The 9,141-nt window shown below is 39.1% G+C and overlaps 1 protein-coding gene across 1 annotated transcript in view; it reads left to right on the top strand.

Moving 5' to 3' along the window:
• The first annotated feature begins 2,026 nt into the window (after positions 1-2,026).
• LOC135479235 (acetylcholinesterase-like) overlaps positions 2,027-9,141 on the top strand; it is a 44,080-nt gene continuing 36,965 nt past the window's right edge. Inside the window, 1 exon segment of the mRNA XM_064759035.1 lies at positions 2,027-2,332. The gene's annotated coding sequence lies outside the window, so the exon portion shown is untranslated.

The raw sequence follows: 9,141 nt of genomic DNA, 5'->3' as shown, positions 1-9,141 counted from the left end.
ATGCATCAAGGCAATACTCACCATTATTGGTAGGCCTTTGTTGTTACACAATATCCTATTGTCTGTTTGGTAGTTTTATCGTCACAAACAGGGATTGTGACGCCAATTTAGAAACGTCATCTAATTTCTTATTTTTGAACTCTAAATGGCAGTTCGGACAGAAATAGCACAATTTAATTTTTCTTGAAAATAAAGAATAATAAGAATAATAATAAAGTTTTAATTTTTTCTTTTTGAAATCGTGCCTTGAACAGAGCTCAATCTGTTCAAATATGAAAATGATAATGTTCGTGATTAGCAATAAAACAGTATTCTTACTAATCAGCAGTCTTAAGAGTAGTATGTAATGTAATATGTAATCACACCGAAACAATTTGTGTTATTATGTAATACAGTCCTGTTACACCGTTCTGTATCATGCTCTCACAAGGAAACAATTTGGGTTATTATGTAATACAGTCCTGTTACACCGTTCTGTATCATGCTCTCACAAGGAAACAATTTGGGTTATTATGTAATACAGTCCTGTTACACCGTTCTGTATCATGCTCTCACAAGGAAACAATTTGTGTTATTATGTAATACAGTCCTGTTACACCGTTCTGTATCATGCTCTCACAAGAAAACAATTTGTGTTATTATGTAATACAGTCCTGTTACACCGTTCTGTATCATGCTCTCACAAGACAAGAATTCTGTTATATTATATTCATTCCTGAACAAATCAGTGCCGAAAAAGTTATGTTCTGTATTCAGTAATGGAATAGCCCTGTTATTGTTTTCCCCGGGGAAAATCATTATTTGACACAGCCTGGGTATATACATATAGTCTTGAATAACGACAGACCTTTTTTATTGTTATTGATATCAGCAGATTTGCATGAATAATGTGAATTATGGTCCAGATAACAAAGGAGTAATAAAGAGCGCACAGTTAGGCAGTGTGAAAATATCCGGGAATCCTGATATTGCATCTTAATAATGGACACAAATCGAAGTCACAAACGGTCAGAATATATCAAGACTTCTAAATAGCGTGGATAGGTGAACAGTTTGGAGCCTAGCGCATATGTCTATAATGTGAACAGGCACAGTTAGTGGTTTGCGGGAAAACATGTCTCCCTGTTAGTTTTTATATACTCTGTCTATGTATAAGAATACTAATTTATTTTTTCATTTTATTGGGGTTTTACGCCATCCTCTAGATTAATTCACTTATACGACGGCAACCAGTAATTGCGGTGGGAGGAAACCAGACAAAGTCGGGGGAATCTCACGACAATCCGCAGTTTACTGACAAAGCTTCCTACGTACGTCCGGAGAGAACGCCAGCATGAGCTAGACTTGAACACACAGCGATCGCCTTGATAGGTGGCCCCTGAGTCATTGTGCTGCGGTAGAGCGCTAACCACTAGCTTTGTACGAATACGAAGAAACATTAATGGTGAATAGTTTTCAGATTTAACACAGGTTTATTTTGGATACTGAGTTGTTCTATATGTATTTGATACTGCATCAGCGTGATAAACAGCTTTGTAAAGTGGGCTTTGACAAGACAGATAAGTGTTGTCGACAGAAACAGTGCCTCCTTTGTCTATCAACTAGTTTTGGCGTATTTTAAGATGACGCCACTACAGATTATTTCTTTGGGTTTTTTTTTTGTTACATTACGGCGTGGAAAGTTCCACCTACAGGTGTTGGAATTGTCGGCTTTGGAAAAGACTCAAGCTTTTAGAGAAAGGTGTTTTTTTTCTCTTTTGGAAGAAATTGCTGTGTTGTGACACACACACTATATAGATAAAGAATCTATGAGCGTTTAAAAATATACGCTCGCTCACTTTTAATCGGCTCGGCTATCTCCGTATCCTCACGAACGCTCGAGCGTAAAGCCGTCGTACTATTTCCAGATGTTTCTAGGCTATCCATGTTCCCGGGCCCCCTTCTTCTGACACGAGGGAAATTAGTTGGAAGTCGAAGCCTTGATAGCTATATACCTCGAAGGCGGCAGTCTGACAGTGAAGACGGATATACCAGTACGAGTGGTTGTCAGCTGTTGGACTGGTCGCTATAGTACATGTGCGTGTACGTAGACATATGTCTTAACAACTTGTAGGGGTGGGGTAGCTAACCACAAGCCTTAATTCTATGTTACGGAGCCGGTCAGGGAAGCGCAGTTAACGCTGCTCTCTGTTCACACGTACTTTGGAGGCCACGATGGTTTTACTGTGATCTATTTGGATTTGTTTATTTGGATTTTGGGGTTTTTTGTCGTTGGTTGCGAACCGATGGAAGATCCTCCCACATCAGAAGCTTTTCACATGAATATACAACGGTAAGAAAGTTATTATAGTCATTGTATTTAGACCAAAACTATATGAGGCCTATAGGTTAGACGGTAACGGAAAGTCATTAAAAAACACCGTAATTGCATTTAGGCGATACCACAAAACTGTTTGTGTTTACAGTTAAAGCGGTATTGGAAAGTTGTTGCAAGATGGCATAAATGTGTTTAGGCTATATAGCAAAACTTGATAGGGTACTGGAAAGTCGTTGCAAGATGGTGTAAATGTGTTTAGGCTATATAGCAAAACTTGATAGGCTATGATCGAGATCCGCAAAGTCATTGCAGCAAACGGTAAATATATTTATTGGCGATGTATGGAAACTGTTTGTGTTTATAGATAATATGGATAGGATAGTATATAGGACATGTGGAGAGGATGATCTAGATATATTTAGATAATGCGATTTAGAAAGAAAACTCATTTTTTCACCTGAAACCGCACGTGTGATACTGCCAAATTCAGATTTTAGCTAAAAGTACAGCGTTAGGTGCATGCTGAAAATATGGTACATGAGTAAGTTGTTACATGCAGACCTTAGCTACATATACAAGAATGTCATCGGAAATGTGCCAAAACAAACCAGAGGAACACCAACATACTGCAAAAAAAAAAAGACAGAAAGCAAACCTTAGACGTTATTATATGATAAAATAAGACGGCTGCCAAAACGAACTGTGGGTGATATATTTAGAGCATACGTTCTAAGAGCATACGCTTAATGACAAAAACCCAGAAGCATTTCATGTAATATGGCGGTTGGGCTTTTCACACTCAAGTGAAAGTATATTTAGACAATATTCCTACCGTAAACCCTAGCGGTCGCCAGCTAGGGTCCTTTTGCATCGTCTATGTAGTTACAGGAAATGGTAAGTGAAATCCCTGGAAAGGCTCACACATTCTTGCAAGTGACTAATGATCTTCCTGTGTTGACAACGATTTATTATAGAGAACATCTAGGTTGTACTGCGTTCGGTTGCAGACCACATTCGCCTCCCCGCCCCCCTTCCCAGCAACTCTGAAATCCTATACGAGCAACCTATATTCGAAGACAAATTAGTTCAATTAAGTTAGCGATCGTTATATGCGGAAGACTTTATTCTGTGTCATTTTCATGTAGTTATTAAGTGGACCTTGTAACGGCTGATAACGTATAAGGTTTCAATATTTGTTCTTATTAATAGTACTTTAAAAAAGCATGCCCAAGACAAGAGCATTGGCTGCTTTAATCAGGTGTATAAGGCTATGGCGTGAGTTTTCGTTCAGGGTATACTTTTCTAGTTATGATACCCCCTCCCTCCACACCCCCACGTCGGATTTATCACACAGATGGAATTGTTTATACATCTTCGATTTACACTCATTGTCTCTACACAAGCATTTATAACAAACGAATAATAGTCTAATTAACACAGATGGTATAACAATATACCTGTGTAGCTAACGGACAGCTCGAGCTAAAATACCACATGATTATAGGGAATCATTTACAGACTGTGTTCAGTTTATTACACCTATCCCGGTTCAGTTTAACTGAAATGATTATACAATCGAAAGATGAATATATGAATATGTGCATATTAAGAAACGAATATTGAATATAGCTGACGGTATAATTATAGTCTTATATATAAGGGTACAACTGCAGACCGATATCGATCTCACCTGTCATCTCCCGCTGATCGATTACTCCGAGTTACGATTGTGTCCATATGATGAAGGAGTATTGATTTGTATTGGCCTTACCTTGGCTGATTTGTGTACCTAGATATGGGGGGTTTGTGTGGGAAGCGGATGGGTTGCGGGATTGAGGTTGGAGCGTTTCGTAGGCGGACACTTATTTGTTTTCGTGTATATACATTCTACAGAAGCTTGTTCGCTTGCGAGTTAAACTGTTTACAATTTTTCATACTGATGGCGCAATGCTTTGGTTGGACTGCACTGTAGAGTAATATGGGACTAATGACTTTTTTGGACTTTCTAAAGCGCCAGGAGGCAACTTTCAGTGTCTTCTGTTGACTTACTCTGGTTTATGCTTCAGTATTTCTCCCTAGTATAATATCCTGTTCCTGTGTAATTTGTCCCCCTGATGTTGCACGCTCTCTTCGACGTTGTGAACATCGAGACAAGACATTGTTCAGATGCACGAATGTGTCACATTATGAACTATTACACATTTAAGCACGTCGATTTGGACCTTTGAAAATGTAAATACCATGTGTTCTTTTGAAAGTTGGTGTATATAGTATATTCAAATGGCAGTATTCCAGAAAGCTATATTGGAACATTTGATATGTCCATATATTTGTAACTCCAATAAAATAATATTCTACGCGTTCTTGTATGCTGATCTTCTGATGTGCTTATATTATATCTATTGATTAAATCACTGATTCTGGCCAAAAAAAGAATTAATATTCAAAAGAGGAAATCATTGATTCTTAACTTTTGTGATTGGTTTCTATTTGATGTATCGATGAACCTCCATAACCCTCGTAGATGATGGCGTTAAAATTTTACACATTGACGCCCTCAAAGTCTGATTCCTTTCTCTTTATTTAAGATAATTCGTTTACAAACGTAAGACACTTTTCTTGCGAATCGATCTGGGGTAAGCCATATAGGATTAAACATTGCATTGATTTTATTTAAATTTTGATTGAAACTATTATTTGTTAGGTTTAAAGGCCATAGGAAATAAGACACCCTCCCATTCCGATCACGTTTCTAAATTAGCTTAATCCAAAATGGCTTTTGGCCCGGACATTACCAGGAACACAGTTTCTGAACAATATGTCCTCTTTACAATGCCATACATGTTTAGAATTCACTAAAGAAAAGCGAATACTGTAGCGAAGTCATTTAAGTATCATCATGTAACGTTTAATTTGTGCATACGATGGACATATACAAATGCGTATTATTATTATCCATCTCCGGCTGTACGTGGGAAGGTCTGGTGACAACCTGCGGATGGTCATGGGTTTCCCCCGGGCCCTGCCCAGATTCCTCCCACCATAATGCTGGCCGCCGTCGTATAAGTAAAACATTCTTCAGTACAGCGTAAAACACCAATGAAATAAATAAATATTATTATTCTCTGTTCAATCTGTACGATACCAATGACATCGGTATCAATAATACATGTACAACTAGCGTATTAATTTATATCATCGTATTAACTGTACACCAAACCAAAGAGTGTTTGCTCTGACTTCACCTACTGACAAAGTTGACAATGTAAATGGAAAATAAGTGCTAACAACAATCAGTCAATAAAGTGTCAGTGAACTGTTATTATTTATTTATTTATTTATTTGATTGGTGTTTTACGCCGTACTCAAGAATATTTCACTTATACGACGGCGGCCAGCATTATGGTGGGAGGAAACAGGGCAGAGCCCGGGGGAAACCCACGACCATCCGCAGGTTGCTGGAGACCTTCCCACGTACGGGAGACTGTTATTAAGAAATCAGCCTATGGAATAAATTTTAATGTCTTTATGAACTACATCCCAGTATTTTATGAGGTGCAGTCACTCGCAGTTCGTTATTCCTCGCCGTTGTTTAAACGTCATTAGACGCTGATTTATCCGATGTTTCTTAGAAATAACTATAGCATGGACTTTTTATTATCACACTATTGTAGTTATGGAACCCAGCGCAATCCACAGCGTCAGAAATGACCTGAGACAACATACAAAGCGTTACATACAGTTTTTTGTGTTGAACTCGGAGCGAATTGCTTCCTGAGCGGAATTCCATTAGCACAGAGTTCGTTTGCAGTGGATTTGGTTTCATACAACGACGGTATTTACGTGTCGTTTGATACATAATTCTGTATTTGTCTTTTTTAAAAATATTTTGACAAGTTAATATGTGAAATAGAAGCTGAAGAAGAGCTTGATATTGAACTGGATATATGTTGACAATTCACTCCATGTATTCTAAATGTCTTGTGATCCATTAGCTTGCATGGCTTCCATTTACCTGTTTTGGAATCGACACTTCCATTGGAACATTTTTTACCATTAAACGTAATTTCCTGACCAGATCGAGGTACGGCTTAGCTTTGTGATAGTCTTGTTGCTATGTTGTTGAGATTTCCCACGTGGTTGAAACTTTCAAACCCGTAAACCTGTATTTAGGTTAAGTTTCCTTGGAATTTTATGTAACAAATTTTTGGTTTCTGACCGATCAAATGTTGGGTTGTGCGATTCAAATTTATCCGTTATATAACGGCGACGATGGTTTTAGGAATTCAGTGGAAGAGAGATAAATGGTTAAAGAAAGAGTATTTGGCTTTGTCAAGGCAATTTCTTCGCGTTTTAAGGGACAAATGGCACTTATTGTCAATTGGAAGAGTCATCCGGAGGCGCTGATGATGAAGTCTCCATACGTCTGTACCTTCAGCCATTTGCCTACCCATGGAGACTATTGGCGAGGCAAGTTAGTATGGTATAAGTAAATTTCATCTCTCCGGCAATTCAGATCATTGTAACTGACTAACTGCACATTGTTCGAGATATTTTTGTTGTTATCTTATCCAGGACATTTGTGAGACAAATGGATTTGATTTATTTGATTGCTGTTTTATGCCGTAATGAAGAATATTTCACTTATACGACGGCGGCCAGCATTATGGTGAGAGGAATCCGGGCAGAACCCGGGGGAAACCCACGACCATCCGCAGGTTGCTGAGAGACCTTCTCACGTACGGCCGGATAGAGAAAAATAGAGCTAAGGATTCTGTAAATACACAAATAATGGCCACGTGCTTGTGTTTATTTGCCAGCTCTCCCACAATCTCCCCCTTAGTCCCCAGTACCCCTTCCTGGTAACACGTATTATCGGCTTCGTGGGAAAGAATTGGCATAACGTACAGGCGGCAAGGTAAAGAAAAAAAACGACAGGTAATGCATCTGTGTAGCAAGATACAAGTGCACTGGCATCACAAGCGCTTCACTAGCGATCTTTGCTCACATATGCTTTAAATTAACCAATCAGAACACTCGATCTGACCCTCGTATATATATATCAGTCAGCTGTGACCAGGCAGGATTGGCCGTTCGTTAGCTTGATCCGAGTTTTGATGAAGTTTGGGAGTGCTGGGTGTTGACGGACCTGAGCCCGTATTGGCACCCCTTAACTGCGTAACCGCTGAGGTGGGCCGGATATACGATAGGCCTGCTCGGCGTTGTCTGGTCGGTCCGTGCTGCCTGCACCTGTCAGTGCTAGAAGCTGTGAAGGTACAGAGACATCTCTGTCAGCGTTGCAGGCACTGTAAACAGGGTCAGAGAGCAAGCTATACTACAAGGGCCTCTTGGGTGCAGGGATGGATGGTTTAGCTAGTGTACAACTTAAGAGCACAGTGGATACAATGGCAGTATTCCTATGCACAAACAAATAAATGTCTCTGCTAATCTTTGTGTTTAAATTTACTGATTATGCGGGCCTGGATACTCATGCCCATGCGATCATCAAATAAATTTGCCAAATATTTAAACGTCATAAATTAGCGTGTACAAAAGACCTTACCACCAAAAATATAAAAATAGCAATACCCTTACCACAGTACGTCCGTCCTCGCCTTCAATTAACCCTAGGCTGAATAAACTTGGTCATTTGGCTTAAGGAATGTTTTATGCGAAGTTGGAGATTATTTCTAAGGTAAAAGTACCTTCCTTCTGAATAAGTTACATTACTTTTAATAAATATTGCATATAACACTAGAAATGAACAAATCCTTGCGTTATTTGGGTTTGTTTTATTGAAATAAGTGGAAAATGTCATTGCAAGGGAAGTGCTTTTCGTTTCCATTTTCGTTTCTCTGGAAATACATGGGTGACTGAATTCATCTGGCTGTCGTTGTTTTTGTTTTTCGATCCGTGTTCAGTTTTAACACGAATCCGCCGTATTGGTAAACTCTTATATACTGTAAATAGACGAAAACTGCTATAAATACGCACGTGTTGGGAAAAACTGACATGACTGAAGGCAAGTGAGTTTGGTGATGGGGTCGATGGGCGCTGGGTTATTGTAGATCGAGGAAGGTTCTTGCTGTGAGGTGTTTTAGCTTGCTTACGGACAGAGCGTTCATTGCTAATCAACGATTCTAAGTAAACTGGCGGGAAGCCTTTGACACTATGTCAAAACATGGGAGGTCTGTGTGTAGATCTTCAGTTCTAGGAATTTCTTTAGTTCGCGAAAATTTGTTTGACCTATTTTAAGTAGCGAGTTTTAAAAGTGACACACCAAGTGCATGGAGGTTGCAACATTAGTGGCCCGTCTTCGTCAGTCTGTGGCTCACATCTCAAAAAACAGGCCGTCTTATACTCGTGGCTCATCATATAGACTCTGTTCTAACAGCTGCCACTGCATCTCTACGACAAACAAATAAAAGCTTCAAAAAGTCCACATGGCCAGTTACAAAAACAGCAGCAGTAATAAAGCGGCCTAGCTGGTGTAGCACAAGATACTGAGCGTTTAAGGCTCAGTATGACTCACGGTTAACGTGGTTATAAATAGAGGTAAATAGGCAAGGTGTTGGAGAACGGTAAGCCTAGCTGTGTGTGCTGTGTATTACGGTGCACTATTTTTCTTCTCGATCCACTTAAATACCATTCTTAAAACCTGGTATATTCTTTTCTAGGCTAATAATTCTAGATTCTTTTTTTTCTTTGAGGTGAGTTTGGAAAAAATCTATTTTTGTTTTACGTTTTATTATTTAGCATGGTAGACTGAGCAAATGAAACCACCGCCTAATTTGTGCTTAATTATCTTGGCAAAATATTCCTTT

The sequence above is a fragment of the Liolophura sinensis genome, chromosome 12 (genome assembly GCF_032854445.1).
Source record: "Liolophura sinensis isolate JHLJ2023 chromosome 12, CUHK_Ljap_v2, whole genome shotgun sequence".
Lineage (NCBI taxonomy): Eukaryota > Metazoa > Mollusca > Polyplacophora > Chitonida > Chitonidae > Liolophura > Liolophura sinensis.
This window is presented reverse-complemented; position numbering and strand designations above follow the sequence as displayed.